We start from the raw sequence: 18,497 nt of genomic DNA, 5'->3' as shown, positions 1-18,497 counted from the left end.
AGGTGACTCAGAAAAAGATACCATAACAAATATGGATGTCATATATTTCTAAAATATGGCAATCTCCAATAAAAGATGCAATTATGAAACTATAGCCCATCTATACATGATAAAATATCTTCTCGGTTTACCCCAACATGTTTATCGTATTTTTTTTTAAACACTTCAGTTGTGAAGAGTTTACTACCCACGGGGGGTAAGTCATACCATTTATTAACAACCCTATAAGAGAAAAATTCTATTGTGACACACCACAACCCAGAATCACGTCAGCAGCGTCTCCGTTTTGTGTCCTTTGATGAACATGTTTAAAAAAATCAAGGTGTGCCTCCATCTGTGAGATGAGATCCGTTATTCGCTTCCTGAACGCATGTGCATCGACAGATAATAATCGCCAGCTACGCATGATCCGATTGTCATGTGGATGTCAAAGTTTGAAAGTGGGTGAGCTTGTTTATGGAACGCCGGAGAATACGTGAACAACAGCCAAAAAGAAAAAATCACTAATCACTGATGACCTTTCGCAGCACAACTCGAGTTTTGTTTTTCTTTGTTATCTTGGGTTAGAGTATATGACAGACCCAGGAAAAATTTTTGCTTTTAGAAAAACACGAGAGTATGGTGTGGTCAAACACTCACAAAGAAATATCTAATCCCTGTTTTGCTGAATATGTAGACAATATTTATTTGTAACAATGGGATTTCCTCATTCATTTGCATAATCTGCTTATGTGTGTGTCCTAATTAACTGACATGTATATTGGTAACCTAGAGCGTTAACCATTCTAAGTGATCCGGGCCATGAATGCATCAAATTCTGTGAACCACTCATCAATCTGCCTCTTCTATAATTATTCCCCTATTTTTTAAGGCTACTGACCTCCTTCAGGGTACATTTTTTAAAGACAATTTTGGATAAAGTACGCATGATTTTGGTTTGGATATGGTACAAAATTAAAAAAAAAAACTAAATGCCATTTCACGAATATTTTGAGAAAAAAAATATTATATAGTATATGTAAAATAAGTACAGTTCACTACTTTATATTTCATATTAAATATATTCAATATTTAATATTAAATATAAAGTGTACTGAAATATATTAAATATTTCAGTAATTCTGCTAAACATTGTACACTGTACACAAAAACTACTGCTTGTATCAACATGTTCTTCACGCAGCTTATTGCTATGATATTTTTCTGTGCAATGAACTGACAGTTTCAGTACCTATTATGAAAACCTTTTCGAGATCCGATTGCGTACGGGGGAAAAAATACACACTTTTCGTTGAAAATACTAGATATCCTCAATTCAAAAGCATGTAAATCGAAAAGTTTTAAATACAATTATTACTTCGTTTCTAGTTCATTGCACAGTCGGAACTATTTAAAATACGGTGTGAAAGTTTCACAGAGACATTTTGAAAAATTCTTGAGGCATCAGTTTTTTCGTGAAGGCAAAAAAAGGCGAAAAACACAAATTTTCACAAAACGCATTCAAAGAAGGATTTTATTTTCAAACTAAGATAATTAAAGTCGTTTTAATTAACTGGAAATGAATGAATGAGCGCGAGAACTTTTCCACTAGACTTACCCCGTTGCCGAGATCTCTTCCAGCCCAGCTTCGTGGCAGAGTTACTTAATTGGCAATAACATCACTTCTAGTTATTGCAGAAATGAAAAGGACAAAAAATTGTTTTGGATTCTAAAATAACTGCTCATTCGAATGAACAAACAAAAACAATTTCGGGAATTTTTTGACAAAATTCTTCATTTGAATTCAAGCAGTCGCCTTAACATGGTTCGATGCTTTAACCTTATTCTCAATTTCTTCAAATACAGCCATACTTTGGAACGTTCAACTGGAAAATGGCTGCAGATCGGTGGTTAAAAATAAATAAATAAATAAATAAACTAATGTCATCTAGCGACATTTTTATCGACTCGATACAGAATTACATTTTCAGAATTTAGAACAACAAGAGGTGAGACATATTTTCTTAACTATCTCACATGAATAACCTTACATTGTGCTCATGAAAATAATGTTAGAAATTAACAGAAGTTGCAATAATAGTGCTTATGAAGTTTTTCGAAGTTATTTTTTTTACACTTTTTATTATTAATTGTTTATTCCCAATACAACAGAAGTTTCTGGCTCCTATTTAAACATTTCGCTTCTGGCAATGGTACTGAGAAACATTCTCGTACCTTAACCTTGCATATTAACCATTATTAATCTCATTTTATGAAAAAAATACCCCTCCAGGGGGCAGTTGCCTTGAAGTGTTATTTGAATGACAGGGCGTTCCTTCACATCATATTTGGATTTTTGACTGATTGATAGATTTTGATTATTAGAGCTCGCATTATATTGCTTGTGTGGATTCACTTAGGTTGTATTTCATGTATAATCGATTTACATTTCAGAAACGTCATGCCTGAAAAATTGGCGGCATTTTTACCAACCTGCAAAAAGACCAGGTTGGTTTAAATTTCTGTAGCATCGACTAAGGCCCCCTTTCACACGGAGCGGATTCTTTGGTGCTTTAATCTAGAGCCCCATAGAATATGGTTATAAAGATGCCCTCACAAGTAGTTGATGGGAGAAAATACCTTAAAATATTTTCAAAAGATTTTCAAAGATCTATCTTTTTCGAAAATATGAAAGAAAAATTCCAAAAACATCCAATAATATTCTAAAAAAAAAAAAAAAAAAAATTCAGGAGATATCAAAGACTTTGCAAGTAGAAAAAAGGGAAGGGGTGGGGACTTTCTCAAAATGTCTGTGATTAGAATTATTCACATCACAATTCTGTCTAAGGCCTGTATTATTCTATAAAAGTTTTCTAAAAGTCCTTTTATAAAACTTGAAAAATTCAATCAGTAAGATTATCGGTTTCATTTGCTCGAATGTAACCTATGAGCTTTATTGGTTGAATTTTTTTGGGCCGTGTGAAAGGGCCCTAAAATCTCCCGGACCTAAAGACTCCCGGAATTGACATTTCTTTCCTCCACTCACACACATCATACTGACTTACACCTTCTCTTCCTACCTTCATAGGCCTACCTTGGCCCGTCTTTAATCTCCCTTTGGCGCTGAGAATAGGGACAAACTTTGATGCTGGTCTGGAACAAAAACCTTAATTAAATATTTTCACTCCGAAAATAAAATGTCGGGATACTTGAGAGTACAAGCAATGTGTGTGTGAGTGCATTCGGTTGTGGACGTTGTCTCTTGCTTTCGCTGTTATCGTGTTGGGTAATTAGGATGTGACGCAAATTAAACTGCTTTTCCAATAAATAGTAATTCTATGTTTAGTCATAAACACACATTTAGTCATTATTGCTCCTGCAACTAGTTACAGCCGTCGTATTTTTCGTGTTGAGGCGATTAGCGAATAGATCCTAACATTGCAAAGTTGCCTTTTAATTGCTAATGGAAACAAACTTAACTAATAATTATTATCTTTCTCTTCTTCGTCCTTAGTCTGTTTGTATTCTGAAGAATTTTGTGAGCTCTAGTTTCAATTCATTTTGCAATTTTTTTTAAACATGGATTGTTATTAATGTTAACTGTCTTCTTCGAGTACGGCGTGTTTGTTGCCTTCTGCCAGATATTACTGAAATGCACGATAATCAATGCAACAACGACAAACACTGTCAATGCCTGGAATTTCGAGCACCTGTTCTGGAACCGATTATGATATCGAAGATAAAAAGGGTTGACCTGCTGTAGCGCATTGGACGCTCTGAGGCGCTCACATGCTCAGACATTTACATCAAATTCGTTGCATATGTATGTTATTGCCAATTTCGTTAAATATTGTGATAAATATGCAATGTCCGAAATTCGGACCGGCCAATTCGCGAAGTAGCCGGTGATCCCTGGCCAAAGTCCTATAACAAAAGATATGATTCGAGATTATCGTCAAGTTGGCGTTTTTTTTCGTGATAATTATGTCCACGTTATGGCTACCCATCAAACCACAGTCACGATGCGGTAATCATTTTCTTAAATTTTGCAGAAAAACTATGTTTATACAATTATTTTTATAGTTTTTCTCTTAAATTTCACTTTTTTTTCTTTTCGTCACATAGGGCTAATCCAATACAGCTGCTATATATAGACATTTATTACACGTTGGTGATTAAAAAAATAGATTTTGTTCCTACCGGCAGGTCAACATCGTTACATCATCACGTCGAGCTTTGGCCAGGAATCTCCGGCCACTTCACGAAATGGCTGGCCAAAGTCCGAATAATTTCTGCATTTCGGTCAAAACTCTTGGCGAATTTACGAAGTGTTCGGCCTCGTCGCGAATTGACGGCACTTCGGGCTTTGGCAGTAACATATACAAAAATTTGAACGTCAAAATATGAACACTAGTTGTGTCCATCCCTTGGGAACACCTTGAAATCTATAAAAGATGTAAGACGGGACGCATCTAGTCTCATCAGAACCGATTATATGCGTCTAACTACATCTCAGAAAGCTCGCATATATAGGGGCACTCATTTTCACATACAAAAGCCCTGCCTCAGCTGTGTTTTTAAGTATTATTCCGCAATAAGTTGTTGGAGTATCTATCCGTGGCGTATATTCCAGAATAATGCAGAAATTATAGTGAAAATACGGTGATAAACTATGACATATCCAGGGTTTGCTGAAGTTGACTTTCTGTTGCTTTCCAACTTCCAGGCGCGAATGCGAACCCCGTCTCCCATTTCAAATAGTCTCTCCGCAGAGAGATCTCCAACATGATATTTATATGACATGGAAAATTCAATTATTTACCATCTTTTCAACAGCTGGCTGATGCGAAGATGAATTTAGGAAAGAGAGAAAATTCCCTTGCGGGAATCGAACCAACGTCTTCTCACTTGCCGGGTGAATGCACTAGACCAGCGTTTCTTAACCTTTTTTTGCCCGTGGCCCCCTTTGAACTATATTTTTTTTCTCGTGGCTCTCCTGTCTTACCCAGAGTCTTCGACCCTCATCTTGAAGCAAGATCCTCTATACGTATATTATCGAATTGATTTTTTGCAGTGAATTTATACTGAATGAAAATTTTGCAAATAAGATTGGCCTCCAGACCACTGGTCTAGAATTTATTGAGCTCCCCGCTAATCCGAGCTCTATCCAGGACCGTCTCAACATCATGAGCCCCTTAGGCAAAGCGATGCTGTGGTATAGTCCAATACTTAACCAGAAATAAACAGCCTACATATATTTCCTACTTATTACAAAATATCATGGGGGGGGGGGGGTCACTTATAGACATGAGACCCCCGTAGACATGACCTCTCACAAGAGTGGGACTGACAGAGCTGCAGCCTGGGGGCCTGATATGGTTTTCATCATTTTTTGTTTTTTCACTCCATATTTTAATATGGGGGAGGGGGGGGGGGTTCTGTGAAAAATCTAGCCAGGGGCCTGTGAAAAACCCCATCCTAGGGAACCTACTATGAAATGTAGGGGGTGAGGCCCGGGTGAGTCCATGCTCTAAGACGCCCTGGTTTTATGGGTGGTTTTGTTGGATTTTGTAAGTGTATAGTCACAATATAAAAGATTTATTTCTTCACACCTTAATTTTTCTTCTCAGCTCTCTGTAGCCAGACCACCTGTCATGGCCCCTTTTTCCATTTTCTTCCGTGGCCCGCTTCAAGTACCCCAGTACCATTAGGGGGCCATATGGCCCCCGGTTGCGAACCACTGCACTAGACTACAGAGGCAATGAATATCTAAATCTTTTCTCTTGGAGCTCGTGTGCGTCGAACGGGCCCGTGCATGGACGGTCGGACCTAACTCGGGACAAAGATTATTATAAACCTTCGTATAGATAATGACATCATTCTTCGATTTACCACATCTTCACTTCATAAATATATATGGAAGACAGATAGTTGCACCAGCAAGAACACGGAATAAGCGCAACTCTCACAACATAAATACGTTAGGATGCTACGCATACAACTCAGAACACTGATTCCGGCATGTGCCGATCGGTTAGAAATTCCGCAGAGGAATGTGCGCATGTATGGTTAAGAACAGTGTTTCGTAAAAAGTATACGAATTTTTTGGATGTCACTTTCTTCCTCTTGTAGTATATGAAATCGGGGGGAGGGGAGGGGGCAAAAAGTGTTTGTGCCCCAGGTCCCCACCACAGTGTTATTGATGAATTTTCGGAAAATATCTCACAATTCTAAATAATGCAATACCTCTTTCAATACCAAACAGCTATTTTCTCGAAATGGTTGACGGGCCAAGGCAAAAAGCTCCGAGGGTCACATTTGGCTGGCGAACCATGTGGTGAAGACCCCCCTCCCTTATCTTCTTTATTGTATACCTTAAGGGACCATTCAAGTATTACGTAAGCAGATTTTCAGCCTATTTTGACCCCCCCCCGTCAGCAAAAGTCAGCAAAACACTGAACACCCCCCCCCCCCAGTCAGCAAAATTTCGTCAGCAGCTTAGAATATTTCATATCTTCAAAAAGGGGTGGTTGATGACGTAAGCAACCTTCAAACCCCCCTCCCCCCCGATGGTGACCAAATACTTGAATGACCCCTAAAACACAAGTTACCGTATTTTTTTTTGTAAAAAATGTGTATTTAAAAAAAAAATAATTCCATCTATAGAAGTCAGTATTCCTAAATTGAATATTCAGCAACAGCTTCAAGATGGCGCCGAAGAATCGAGAAGTTCAGGTACTGTATGATTATTGTATTTTTTAATGATTTGTCCGAGATAAAAAAAAAATGCATTTAAATGATATTTTTTGCATCCAGTTTAATTCACACCCTTAACTTACAGCGGAAACGGTTAATGGCGATCAAGGGCCGGCTCAAAACAAAAGTCCTCCATTTGAAACAACGGGAGCATTTTTGTAACTGACCCAAAATGCTTCTGGGCTGCAATTACCACACTCTCTTCGGCCCCAGCGTTAAAAACATCCCCAAGGGACAGGGTGGAGTCCCGTATTTTCTCTCCGCCTCTCTCTTTCGCTCTCTCTTATATGTATCAAGTATCCTAGTTGCTTTGGCATCGGGCGAGGGGGGGGGGAGAGAAAAAAGGTTTTTGCCCCTTTTTCATGGGAACTATGTTAGATACTCACTCTGTCCGTACAGGTACACAATCCTACGTCATAGAAATGACGTATAAGGTACATAGACGGAATATGTGTGTTGGAGAGGGAGCCAAATAACACCAGGAAACAATCATTTAATGAGCTGTGAACATTTTGAAAAGCAGTGATTTCCTGATTCCTGACCATTTTTTGTTATGTTTTGTTTGGATCTGTATTGACATCAGAAGATTACATAGTGGACGACCGACCAGTAATTATAAGAGTTATCGGGTTATTATAAATATTACAGATAGTCATTAATTTATATGCCTATTTAGTTTATTTCCAAATTAAATGGAAATTTTTGTAGAATTTGAAGCCAAATTTATGTTGTTATTACAATTAGGAGAAATCGGTATTCGTAGTAGCATCTTAATTACACTCTAAATCAGCGGTTCTCAACCGGTGCTCCGCGGAACCCTTGGGGCTCCTTGTGCGCTCCCCAGGGTCTCCGCGGCCGCTCGAGGAAAATAAAATAAAAAACAGTAATTTGAAAAAAAAATAATTATAATTACTTTAGAACAATAAAAATGAATCAGTAATTTTGCTGAATAAGTAAAAAATAGGTCTACGGGGCTCCGCCATAGAAATTATATGCCCAAAAGAGCTCCGCGAGTCAAAAAGGGTTGAGAACCGCTGCTCTAAATCAATGGTTTTAAACATTTTTATACCCGCGAACTAGGGACAATAGTAAATGATATTTCTACGGACCAGCAGAAAGGAGAGAAATTATTGTCGGATCGGCAAAAGAGAGATAGACAAATGGGAAAAATAATCCCACCAGCTTTCTGGCATGCGGCGGACGATATCAAGTTAGTACTTTTACAGTGTGGTGACGTGGAGAGAATCACCCGATTTCGAAATTGTATACTTCTTAAAAATTAAAAACACAGAACAGAATAATAAGTGATACGTGAATATACGGGGAAAACGTGTCTATACGTTTTATGAAAAATTTTTGTTAATCGCATAATCAAAATCGAAACAAGCCTACCGAAAAGGGTTTTCGGGACAGGGCACTGGCAAAAAACTGAGATGTCCCGGTTTTCCGAGACATATAGTCAGCCTATGTAGGAGTCGTGAGACATATGGCTAGCCTATGTAGGGACTTAACGATCGGAAAGTAGCAATAGACACACCAAGTGGGCTGATCACACACGAGACGACAAGAGGCTGCCCTGAGGGATCATGTTCTGGTCCCACTATGTGGAACGCAGTATTGGACGGCCTCTTGAAATTAACAAGGCCAGAAAACACTTTGGTCTAGGCTTTTGCGGATGACATCGCCGTAACCGCATCCGGGTCGACAGTCAAATCAACAAGGGATTTGGCCACCGAAGTCCTAGAAAAGATCAACACTTGGCTAACGAATCACGGACTGACCCTGGCAGCTGACAAATCAAAATGCATGTGATTTTCCCCAAAGAAATCTAAATTCACTATCAATCTGAGCAATAATATAAAAATCAGGAGGGTAAAGCTCCTCAAATATCTGGGAGTATATTTTGACTCGAAGCAGCTTTCCTTCAAAGAACATGTAATCCAACAAACTGACAAGGCAAATAAATTGCACTACAGAAACTTCTATCCAGCGCAGGCACGAAGTGGGGTATGAACAGCAAACTGCGCAGAACTCTCTACATCACTGCAATACAAAGAATATTTGCATACGCAGCGCCGATCTGGGGAACAAAGCTCACAAAAGATATACAGGCGAAACTAGACTCTAGTCAGCGTGGGTTCCTTCTGTACAGAACAAAAGCATATTGTACAACCCCCACGAACGCACTACAAACAATAACCGGGCTTCCTCCTTTGAGCCTATGGTTACTCTACGAAGCCAAGACAGGACTCTTGACCAGACTGAGGTGTGCAACTGAAGATTTCCAACCATCTCAGATCTAAGTAAAACAGAATGGATTCACCAGCCACCCAGCAATCACATCAACAATAATCAGATCTCTCTAAAGCCTGATAACACACCGGCAGAAATAGAGGTATACACTGACGGCTCTAAAACGGATACCGGAACCGCAGCGGCATACGTAGTCACAATGGGGGAAATCCACACATCATAAATGGTCTCAGAAACTCAACAACGAAGCATCAGTCTTGCAGGCAGAACTCCATGCCCTGGAAATCTGCTTACGTAATACTTGAATGGCCCCTAATATAAATTACGTTGTATGATCGACACGTGTTATAACGAAGATACGTTATTGCGACTGTTACTTTCTAACCTCCTGTGTATAATAAGCTTCGAATTTTTATCAAATACAGGGTGTTTCAGAAGTATGCGCCTGTTTTAAAAAAAAAAAGAGAAATAGTGCTGAAATGATGACGCTAGAAATAAAGACTAATATTATAATATTAAAATATTTTTTTAAAAAATATTGTTAGATATGGAGACGAACGGCTCATATAACTCTCTAAGACCCTGCATGCACACAAATGTGATGGTCATTTTTTCCTGCTGTAGGATTTTTTTTAAACCTCAGGGAGTTGAGCTTGATTAAGTTTGGAGGCGTTCATCAGAGGGCGGCACTTGAAGTTGAACTTCCATAGGGTTTTTCACATCTCTCTTATGAGAAAGTGCCTCCGAGAAAAATGTGATTTATTGCGTAATATTTAGCACAAATTTTATTCACTACAGGTGGACCACAAGTATTCTAGATTGGTACCCCCGTGGTGCTAAACGTCCGAGAAGGCGTCCCCACGCAAGATGGATCGACGAGATCAGGAAAGTGGCTGCAGTCAACTGGATTGCTAAAGCATCAGACACAGCAGAATGGAAAAATTTAGAGGAAACCTTCATCCAGCAGCGGATTGAAAATGGTTGTTGTTGATGAAGATGATTTAGCAATAAAATTCTGGAAAAACTGTATGTGAAGATGAATATACCCTGCATCATCTTGCTTGACAAACTTTGAACTAAGTGAATTATTTATTTCTACACAAAAAAGAAAAGAAAAAAATTTGAAAAATAAAGATTTGTTGACATTTATGTTTTTAATGTATTTCTTGCATCAAAAATGCAAAAACATTTTGAAAATTCCATTAAATGCTCGGGTACAAAAGGGCTAAAGCATTTGAAAAAGAGAGGGTTTCCAAATATGTGACAAATAATGTGACAAGAAATGCTATATATGGGCTTGTGGTAACCTCCGCGCCATTAAAGAATGCGCACGTAGAAATTTTCTAGTAGGTAAAAGAAAAAATAATTGAAACCTTCTTCAAATTCTTTGACCCGTTTGTCTATATCATAGTTCCCCAACCTCTTTCTGCCCCATCGCCCCCCAATGCAATATAACCCATAGGATCCTATGTTACGCTCGTAGCTTCTACCGCCCACCTTCCGGAACATTCCATCGCTCCCCCCCCAGGGGGCGTTAACTCCCACGTTGGGAGTCACTGGTCTATATCTTCAACAGTTTCTTCTGTGTTTACATGGACAGTCGACCTCCCCATCCCCCGTATTCACGGTTTCCATATTTGCGGTTTTTCTTCTTCATTGAAAAAACATTTTTAAATTAGAATTAGAATTAAATTGAATTAAATGAAAAAGAAAACTTCTTCGAAGAACTTCTGTTTGCCGTTCGTTTTAAGGTCATGGGACAAACTTTAAGAGACGATATAAGGCACCTTAACACGCATTTGTGATCATAAAATGTACAGTCGAATCGCAATAGCAAAAAGGCGGTATTGGACGTTTTTATAGAGTGCACAACAGCACTTCACCGAAAACAAATATCATATTTAATCGACGGATTTGCTACTGAGGTTGTGCCGGCATTTTATCTGCAAATGTGTTAAAATCAAGAACCATTATTTAATCGAAAAATCTTCTCCCGAACATGACAAAAAAAAAAAAAAAAAAAAATGATGATGATGATGATGACCTTTCCTCTCACATACATTCACTACATAAAAACACAAACATTACTCTCTTGTCTTTCCCTTCATCAGGGGGACGCGACGAGCCCCCAGCCTGTATGGGGAATATATGACCCGCATAAGGGCCAGGCATCCCCTTAAAATTTTTATTCTGGTTCTGGTTCTGGATTTGCTACGATACGTGCTATCAACCATTCGAGGCTGCATATTCACCTTAGGATTAGATTGGAGTTTTGTTTTCTTATTGGTGCAAGGACCATAAAGGTTATGTTGCGCCAAATAATAATAAAGCGGTAAAATGACTTGTGGTAAAATTTGCGTTACCCAGGTTTCACCATAAGAAGGCATTAGAATACCTTTCATCCTCGAATGGTTGATTGTACTTATTGCCGCGAATCGGTCAGAAAAATATCATATTTGCTTTTGGTGGAGTTTTGTTGTTGTGCACTACCCAAAACGCCCCCTACCGTCTTTAATATTGCGATTCGATCGCACATTCTATGATCAAAAATGCTTGCTGAGGTATCGCTTACCTACTCTTAAAGTTTTTTTCATGAACCTTTTATTTTAAGGCACGACACAATTCTGTTAATGCTGCCTTTAGGCTTATTTTTACTTTCAAAAAATGTTTTGTGGTAAAAGGTTTATTTGTTAATACGTCAGAGGAACATTCCTCCGACCTTCAACGCAATAAAAATGTTGTTAAAATCCCTGATCAGAAATATCTACAGGCGATCAATAACATTCTATCTGAATTTCTTTTCTGTTTCTGACAAATTTAGGTCTTCGTCAGAGGTGTCTGTCGTTGATACCGTGTCTCCGACAAATTTCAGACTTTATTATGAAATTTTTAGCGAAGAGATGCGGTGGTTCGTCGAGAAATACCGTATACTCTCTGATGCAGGAGGCATTCAACGCATGGTCCACGGTCTACATGTGGTCCTCGAAGCTTTTCGAAATGGTTCAACGGCAGAAAGGCTCACATTGTTATAGAACTTATAAACATGCTGAAACGAAAACCTAAATGAAAAAATGTATTCTAGAATTGGTGTTAAAAAAAGGAGTTTGAAATTTTTTTTAGAGAACATTTCAGAACTGATAATTGAGAAATAATATCAAAATGATTGAGAGATAATATCAAAATGATTGAGAGATAATATCAAAATGATTGAGAGATAATATCAAAATGATTGAGAGATAATATCAAAATGATTGAGAGATAATATCAAAATGATTGAGAGATAATATCAAAATGATTGAGAGATAATATCAGAATAATAATAATTCTATTTAATTGAGTTTTGTGATATAATTTCAAAAAACTGAAAGAAATAATTTTATAATTATTGAAATAAGTAAATTCGGAATGACTGGAAAGGCAGTGTTTCGAAAATTCAGGGAAATTCATAATTAATGAAAAATATTTCCAGAAATATTGAAAGAAATATTTCTAGAATTATATGGTGGATTATTGAAAAATATTTCCAAAACTATTGGGAAAATATTTGCAAAACTACCGGAAAATATTTTCAGACAATGAAAAATATTTTCGGAATTAATTCAAAATATTCCCAAAAAGACTAAGAAATATTTTTAGAATTAAAAGTATTTACAAGATTGATTAGTGCACAAAAATTAATTAAAAATATTTCTAGAATAATTGAAAGAAATATTTCCATAATATTACAGAAATTACTGAATAATATTTCAGAAATTACTGAATAATATTTCAGAAATTACTGAATAATATTTCAGAAATTACTGAATAATATTTCAGAAATTACTGAATAATATTTCAGAAATTACTGAATAATATTTAACATATGAATAATTATAATATACTAAAATAAATATTCCAGACTTAATGAAAGTTCCTATTCAATAAAACAATCATTCTAGAATTAATGGAAACTCATATTTAAAGAAAAATTATATATCTCAGAATAAACTATATTCTCAAATAACAACAAGAATAACGCTCCCCCCCCCCCCCTTTGACTCGGAGTAATACGTCCCGTCGGGCCTACCATTGTGTGAATTTAGATACCGCGGTATGACATGTTGGCTCTCGGGCTTCATGGGAATTTTTTTTGGCCCGCAATATATCCGAAAGTTTGAAGACCCCTGCTCTAATTTAGTGCTACTCGAAATAACAAAGATCAGCCACCGCCTTAACGTTGAATCTGCAGATGGCTCTGCTAAAAAAGCTATTCAAGCCCCTTGAGACTGAAGCAATCAATGGATCCACACCACTGTCTCGAGCAAATTAAAAGGAAAAAACGAATTGCTCATATTAGTTCGAGGGTCTCACTTTTCCCACAAAATTACCATTTCCACTGAATTAACCTTTGACGCACTGGAACTAATTATGATAAAGTACGTACTTCACGATTAACATCGGGCTTTGAAGAAATATTATATTTTTGTGACTTCATTGAGTGCTCTAATGTTACGCACCATGTCTATGTATCATATTCATGTGCCCTTGAATCGTTTCGAGGGACAGAAGGTCACTTTATATTTACATTGAGAGTGCAATTTTCATACATGTTAATATTATACTTCTTTTTTGCACCAAATTATCATCCATTACAGTCTTTGGAATTACAAACGTTCGCATTCGTTTTATGGCTCCTGTCGTCATTGTAATTTGAATATATGTCAGGTATTCAGAGATTAAATGAACTGCGGAAAGGCTTTTAATGTTATTAATGTTCAAGGTGAAAGTTTTGATGTTTCATTCAAGTAATTATCCTGAGAGTTTCGAAGTTACTCGAAGCCTACTGAAATCAAGAGGTACGCGTTTACACTAGTAATCAGAAGCAGAATCTATTGAATAAATTAACTTTTTCACTGTGTATGACGCGTGTTGGTCAGTGAAATATATTAGTTCATTACAGAGCAGTGTTCTTCAACAGATAGTCAGCGAACTGGTGCCGGTCCACTTCCCACCAGTCCGTCTAACATTAGGGATTGGTGCACGCAAATTTTCAAAAAAAACCATTTTTTTTAATCTTTTAATATTGAAATACTATAAAATTTTCTGAGCTTAAAACACACACAGGCAAACGCACACACATCGAGTTTTTGTTCTATCTGGACAAAAAAGTATTTTTAATACATTTTAATATAAACTGTTGGCAGCATTATATATATATGCTAATGTTTTCCCATTAGAATAACCTTTCCTCAAAATTGAGGTTTTTGTCGGGTAAGGAACATTTTTCCGAATATCACTTGTTCAAATGTCTTGAAACTTAGTGTGTGTCTCAACACCAAGGTGGTACATACCTTAAGGGGATTGGTGCGCGATCTTGGCTTCCCATGCTTTCTTATGGGAAAAATCTCCTTCCTTTAAGGAACACTTAAAAATTGTCTATTTACTTTAGGCACTGAATTTTTTTCCCTTCAAATACTATGGGTATTTATATATAATTTGACGAGCATTTAGAACTATTTTTCTCGAATTTTTAACTTCAACAACATGCAACGTTTTTAAGAATCACCAAAATTTACCCATATTTTGGGCCATAAAATTTTTTACAATGATTTTAATGAAAAATCCCCGCGTTAAAGTATGTAAACCCATAGTGTGTTTCCGAGACAAACAAAGTTTGAAGACATTTCAATGAGTGGTGTTCGAAAAAATGTTCCTTACCTAACAAAAAAAACTTAGTTTCGAGAAAACAGCATTTTAGTGGAAACATTGGAATATACAGGGTGTCCTGCAAGTGTTAGCACAGCCTTTATCTCATCAACTGTCCGTCGGAGAGACATGATTCTTATTTAAGAAATGCTCAACAGGCGTTTAAAAATTACTCTGTGCCAGTTTTGAGAGTTTAGGGATGGGAACGTATAAAAATTCAAATTTTCATACGGTCCTCCTGTGCTTCAACTTCTAATTACAAAGTTGTTGCCCTGTCTTTCCTGATGCCAACAAAAAAAGTTTCATGTTTCGAAGTGCAATATTCACATAGATATTCGAATTCGAAAAAAAAAACGAAATTTGGGAAGGAAAACAGCGTTAAATGCGGGTAAAATGGTTTTTCTCCGTAATTAACGATGCTATTTTCCAAATTTACTGGGAAGTTGACATCTAGTTGCATTGGTTTAACATGGGAATGGCCGCACCATTTTTCGAAGTCGTTCACCCAGAGAGAGCTGATATCTCGCGAATTACAGGACCAATTTTTTTTTTTTTTTTTTTTTTGCGGTAAAACCGCAATAAAACTATCGGAGGTGTTATACTGACGATTACTAGATTCTTTATAAGAATGCCCTCATATGATGCCATTATCACAGAATCTTGCTTATGATGTTGATTGCCTATCGGCGTTTGTTGTTTCGATTTGAATTATATGTTATATGATCTCAGATTGACGATCGTTTTTATATACATTTTATTTTTGTTGCCATTGTCCGAGGCGACAGTGTTTTGTTGTTTATAATAAAACTTTCCGAATACACCCATCCTTCGGGAACGCTGAGATGGGAAGCGGGGTGTGTCCGGTCTTCAAAGGTGAAAGGAGGTGTTATACACATTAACTGTCACGATAACTTGAGTTCTTTTTCAAAATCCGCAGAAAGCATACTTCAACAGCACCACTGCGTCGCCAACGGGGCTCCAACCTGGATTCTCACGGGGGAATCCAGCACGATTCCCACATGACGATTGAAAAAGCTGCAAGTAAACTGTTGTCTTCCCAAACCTATCAGTAAGTTGAAGTCAATAATAATAATAATTAAAAATAAATATTTAACGCGCCACCTATACACCATATCCAGAACCTTAAAGCTTATATATTGATTTAGATCGTTAATGGACGCTTGAGTGAATTGTTAAACGATGGGAGCAATTTGAGTGTCGAAGGACCTCTGAGATAGATATCCTGGTCAGTTCGTACACCGACTGTCCACCCTTGCGGGCTGGGTATCGGTTGGAAATTCAATTCTGGTCTGGTCTGGTAGGGTCGCAGCTGACCAATCGAAAGCTGAAAAAACTTATTGCAACGTATGTCGCACGGAGTATCCCATTTTCTACCAAATCTAACAAAAAACAGATCATTGATTAACTGTTAATTACAAAAAAACATTATTATTAAAAAGGAAACTAAATTCCTTTCCCAATATTATAGGATCCTTCTCGACGTTTATTTTCCGCTTCTAATGATTAGAAGCTTCTGGATTTTGAGTGTTAAAGGTAACTTTAATGAAAAATTAATCCTGAGACTCTTTTTACCATTGAGAAACTTTTACTATACAGGGTGCCCTGTAAGTGTGTATGCGGCCGTTATCTCGTGAACCGTTCGTCGTAGAGTTACGGTTTCAACGTAAAAAATGCTCAAAATGCGTTCAGAAAATACCCTTTACCAGTTTTGGGAGGAATTACAGTGTGTCACACGAAGTAAAAAGTCCACATTTTTATACGGTCCTCTCCTGTCCTCTAACTTTGAATTAAAAAATTGTTGCCCCGTCTCTTTTGACGGTACTATGTTTTTCAAGTGCAATATTCGTTGAGATATTTGAATTAAAAAACAGGAAAAAGTTGGGAAAGTGCATCATAAAAGGGGAAGGAAGCACATTGTTCGCCAGTTTTTGCTGTTCTTTCCCAACTTTTCTCCGCTTTTGGAACTCAAATATCTCAATGCATATTGCAATTAAAGCGGTCGGTGCACGCGAATTTCCCAAAAAACACATTTTTCAATTTTTCAATTTTTAAGTACAATGAAATTTGCTGCCTCTGTGTTAGAATTTTTGTTGTAGGCCCTACCTGTACTGAAAATATTTTAAAAACATTTTAATATAAACTGCAGGCAGGCATTACACATGCTAAGGGGCCGTTTAAGTATTACGTCATCATGGATAAGGGGGGGAAGGGGGTTTCAGATTTGCTGACTTTTGATGACAAGGGGGGAGGGGGGTATGGATAATGCTTACGTCATCAACCACCCTTTATGAAAATATTAGTTAGAATTCAGAGGGGCATAGCTGATGACGAAATTTTGCTGACAAGGGGGGGAGGAGCGGGATCAGCGTTTTTCTGACTTTTGCTGACAAGGAGGGGGGGGGGTCGAAAATGGCTAAACATTTGCTTATGTAATATTTGAACGGCCCCTAACGTCTTTCACCAAAACTCGTTTTCCCTCAAAACTAACTTTTTCGTTAAATAAGGGACATTTTTTGAAACACCACTCGTTCAAATGTCTTGAAACTTTGTGTGTTTCTTCAGCACAATTGTTGAATTGAAATATCTCACCGAATATTGCAGTTAAAAACACGCGATTTTTTTTTTGGGCTCAGCATAAAAGCGCCGCCAGGACGAAACTGAATAGTTAAGTCGCGAAAGAAACGCTTGAGAAGCCGTATCTCAGGGGCTTTATTTATAGCGTGTGTAGTGATATCTCGCCTGTAAATAGCTGTTCTAATTAAACCTGTGGCGTCCTGCATTTTGAGCAGTATATTAAATATGCAAATTCAGAGAAAACCATAGCCAATCCAACATTTTTTATGGTCAAATGCGTGTTCAGCACACCAAATTACATAACAAATGACAATTTCAGACTCAAAAAACTTTGCTGAAATTCGTTTTTAAGTGTAATTGAGGAAATCGCTGTTAGTAAAGGGTATGAATATCTGCGCCATCTTCGATCTCCGGATCCGTGTGACGCATCGACACGCGTCCCGCAAATAGCTTAAACGCCCAATTGCTTAACATGGAACGATCATAAAGAAGTGCGTGCTTCGGATGCATTTCCTCCATCAAAACTACCCATTTACGATTTCTAAGGGCGATTGGTAATGAGTTTCTTTATTTTTCACTCGGTGTTTGTCAAACAGTTATTTCACTGAAGTTTTCGTGCTCGAAGATCCAAAGGTGACATGACTGTGTACATTGTTTCTTGTTTCTTCCCGGAACAATAAAAAAAAAAAAAGTGCTGTCGTTGAGTTTGTGGTTTCTCAAAGATTGCGATTTCCCGTCGAAAATCGCCTTTTCTATTTTTCGTTATAACGTATTTTCTTATTACTCGTGGGTCGAAACAACAAGGCTTCTCTTTCAACTTCTTTTTTCGGAGATCCTGCGAAACTCCCAGATTACGTTTCGCGTGAGACATTGAGCCACACCCTCGGGGCTATAATCAATTGACTTCTTTTTATTACTTGTGCTTTTTCACTACCTCGGCACTTTAGGGTGACGTCATATTCATTAGATGCCATGTCGATACGTCGGAGGGAAGCCTTAAAGACACGAGAGGTTCTTGAACGTAGATTATGTATCAGAAAATCACGTCGTTTCGTTCTGCTATTATATAAACTAGTCTTGGATGTCTGTAATTAATTATGATGTTTTCATTTGAAGTTTATTTTTACCGAATATGCGAAATGCACATGCAAAGTAATTATCAAGGTTGTTTGAACGTTTTGGCAACGCTCTCAGTTCTAACGTGTTACCAATTCATTAGAAATTCCGCA

Source organism: Pholcus phalangioides, unplaced genomic scaffold, assembly GCF_987345545.1.
Source record: "Pholcus phalangioides strain wild (caught in Gottingen) unplaced genomic scaffold, Ppha-v1.0 ptg000008l_1, whole genome shotgun sequence".
Taxonomy (NCBI): domain Eukaryota; kingdom Metazoa; phylum Arthropoda; class Arachnida; order Araneae; family Pholcidae; genus Pholcus; species Pholcus phalangioides.
The sequence above is the reverse complement of the archived record's forward strand: the minus strand, read 5'-3'. Positions refer to the sequence as shown.